The 3452-nt window shown below is 51.1% G+C and overlaps 2 long non-coding RNA genes across 2 annotated transcripts; one reads left to right on the top strand and one right to left on the bottom strand.

The window, feature by feature from the left end:
• Nucleotides 1–430: 430 nt before the first annotated feature.
• Nucleotides 431–2618, bottom strand: LOC311093638. Its single transcript, XR_014608455.1, has 3 exons — nt 2543–2618; nt 657–2501; nt 431–555 (listed from the first exon to the last, which is right to left on the bottom strand). It is a non-coding gene; the product is annotated as an uncharacterized lncRNA (long non-coding RNA).
• On the top strand, nt 505–2555 carry LOC311093637. The gene is made up of 3 exons (XR_014608454.1): nt 505–607; nt 842–2361; nt 2451–2555. It is a non-coding gene; the product is annotated as an uncharacterized lncRNA (long non-coding RNA).
• Nucleotides 2619–3452: the final 834 nt, after the last annotated feature.

Consider the following 3452-nt stretch of genomic DNA (forward strand, 5'->3'; position numbering starts at 1 on the left):
CTTCCGCATTCTCTTCAGCGTTCTCTTCGCGTTTCTCAGCACCTTCGGACAGAGAGAGGAATGGACATAATCCACAGCTTCCGCGTTCTCTTCAGCGTTCTCTTCGCGTTTCTCAGCACCTTCGGACAGAGAGAGGAATGGACATAATCCACAGCTTCCGCATTCTCTTCAGCGTTCTCTTCGCGTTTCTCAGCACCTTCGGACAGAGAGAGGAATGGACATAATCCACAGCTTCCGCATTCTCTTCAGCGTTCTCTTCGCGTTTCTCAGCACCTTCGGACAGAGAGAGGAATGGACATAATCCACAGCTTCCGCGTTCTCTTCAGCGTTCTCTTCGCGTTTCTCAGCACCTTCGGACAGAGAGAGGAATGGACATAATCCACAGCTTCCGCATTCTCTTCAGCGTTCTCTTCGCGTTTCTCAGCACCTTCGGACAGAGAGAGGAATGGACATAATCCACAGCTTCCGCGTTCTCTTCAGCGTTCTCTTCAGCGTTCTCTTCAGCGTTTCTCAGCACAGCATTAGCAGGCTTTTCAAGCATTAGCAGGCTCTTCACTGGACTCAGACAGAGAGAGGAATAGACACGTGTAACTCACAGCATTAGCAGGCTCTTCACTGGACTCAGACAGAAGGAGGAATAGACACGTGTAACTCACAGCATTAGCAGGCTCTTCAAGCATTAGCAGGCTCTTCACTGGACTCAGACAGAGAGAGGAATAGACACGTGTAACTCACAGCATTAGCAGGCTCTTCAAGCATTAGCAGGCTCTTCAAGCATTAGCAGGCTCTTCAAGCATTAGCAGGCTCTTCAAGCATTAGCAGGCTCTTCAAGCATTAGCAGGCTCTTCAAGCATTAGCAGGCTCTTCACTGGACTCAGACAGAGGGAGGAATGGACAGCTGTGATTGCGAGTGAACAGCAGAAACAATTCCCACACTCACATTTCCACCACACACTGCAAGGTTCCACTCGTGCTCATTTCCACAATAAAACCGCAACTCAACGGACCCACAGTGCACCAAGGCCTCCGCCCGCAATCCAGCCGAAGTTCTCTCTGTCTCTCTCGTCTGTCTCTCTCGTCTGTCTCTCTCTCCCACGGCCTCCCGCCGCGACCGCGGCCACGGCCGCTCACGCGCTGCGCGCCTCCCCTCCCCCTCGTCATGTCCCTCTCTCCTTATATCCCATCCTAATAACAACGTGTCTCATAGTGCACAGCTGGCGGCAATTTCGGCTAATTATCCTGAGTGCGGAAATTTTGCGCTCGCCCGGAACTAAGCCGGTGTTCTCTTATTTTGGGTGCGGCGGGAAGCAAATCCCGGCGGACATTAGTTCCGCCTTGACTCCCTAGAATTTTCGTCACCCCGTGACATACCCCCCCGCCAATCCGCTCCAGTCCCTGGAGCGGGACGCCGAAGAAAAGGAAAAAAAAAAGGAGAGGAAAACAAAAAAAAACAAAGCAAAAATAAACAAAAAAAGGGAAAAAAAAAACTGGTCGCCATACCTTCGGCCCACGGTTGCTCAACTCAGGGCGGCACCCTGCCGACTACGCCATTTTATGTCACAGGTCGGGGTGGAGCGCCAGCGGGCCGCCCACCCCTTCGCTTGCGTGCCGCCCCTGAGGAGCCGGCCATGGACACAAAGGAAATGGCGGACACAGCATTCAAAATAAATATACTCTTTATTATATAATAAAAGCAATGTTAAAAGTCTCTTCAGTTCAGGTTATCTCTTCATGTATCTCTTCGCATTTCTCAGCACCTTCGGACAGAGAGAGGAATGGACATAATCCACAGCTTCCGCGTTCTCTTCAGCGTTCTCTTCGCGTTTCTCAGCACCTTCGGACAGAGAGAGGAATGGACATAATCCACAGCTTCCGCATTCTCTTCAGCGTTCTCTTCGCGTTTCTCAGCACCTTCGGACAGAGAGAGGAATGGACATAATCCACAGCTTCCGCGTTCTCTTCAGCGTTCTCTTCGCGTTTCTCAGCACCTTCGGACAGAGAGAGGAATGGACATAATCCACAGCTTCCGCATTCTCTTCAGCGTTCTCTTCGCGTTTCTCAGCACCTTCGGACAGAGAGAGGAATGGACATAATCCACAGCTTCCGCATTCTCTTCAGCGTTCTCTTCGCGTTTCTCAGCACCTTCGGACAGAGAGAGGAATGGACATAATCCACAGCTTCCGCATTCTCTTCAGCGTTCTCTTCGCGTTTCTCAGCACCTTCGGACAGAGAGAGGAATGGACATAATCCACAGCTTCCGCGTTCTCTTCAGCGTTCTCTTCGCGTTTCTCAGCACCTTCGGACAGAGAGAGGAATGGACATAATCCACAGCTTCCGCATTCTCTTCAGCGTTCTCTTCGCGTTTCTCAGCACCTTCGGACAGAGAGAGGAATGGACATAATCCACAGCTTCCGCGTTCTCTTCAGTGTTCTCTTCAGCGTTCTCTTCAGCGTTTCTCAGCACAGCATTAGCAGGCTTTTCAAGCATTAGCAGGCTCTTCACTGGACTCAGACAGAGAGAGGAATAGACACGTGTAACTCACAGCATTAGCAGGCTCTTCACTGGACTCAGACAGAAGGAGGAATAGACACGTGTAACTCACAGCATTAGCAGGCTCTTCAAGCATTAGCAGGCTCTTCACTGGACTCAGACAGAGAGAGGAATAGACACGTGTAACTCACAGCATTAGCAGGCTCTTCAAGCATTAGCAGGCTCTTCAAGCATTAGCAGGCTCTTCAAGCATTAGCAGGCTCTTCAAGCATTAGCAGGCTCTTCAAGCATTAGCAGGCTCTTCACTGGACTCAGACAGAGGGAGGAATGGACAGCTGTGATTGCGAGTGAACAGCAGAAACAATTCCCACACTCACATTTCCACCACACACTGCAAGGTTCCACTCGTGCTCATTTCCACAATAAAACCGCAACTCAACGGACCCACAGTGCACCAAGGCCTCCGCCCGCAATCCAGCCGAAGTTCTCTCTGTCTCTCTCGTCTGTCTCTCTCGTCTGTCTCTCTCTCCCACGGCCTCCCGCCGCGACCGCGGCCACGGCCGCTCACGCGCTGCGCGCCTCCCCTCCCCCTCGTCATGTCCCTCTCTCCTTATATCCCATCCTAATAACAACGTGTCTCATAGTGCACAGCTGGCGGCAATTTCGGCTAATTATCCTGAGTGCGGAAATTTTGCGCTCGCCCGGAACTAAGCCGGTGTTCTCTTATTTTGGGTGCGGCGGGAAGCAAATCCCGGCGGACATTAGTTCCGCCTTGACTCCCTAGAATTTTCGTCACCCCGTGACATTTTGTCCTGCTCCTGCCCACAAAATCACACAGGTGGAGATTAAGACAGATGTTCAGTCCCGTTTCAGTATGATTATGCCTCTCTCCACTGTCATAGGTGTCAATTTCTTTCATTTAAAAAAAAAAAAACAACATTTCTGACTTCACCTTGTTGCAT

Source organism: Abramis brama (assembly GCF_963993115.1).
Source record: "Abramis brama genome assembly, chromosome: 12".
Lineage (NCBI taxonomy): Eukaryota > Metazoa > Chordata > Actinopteri > Cypriniformes > Leuciscidae > Abramis > Abramis brama.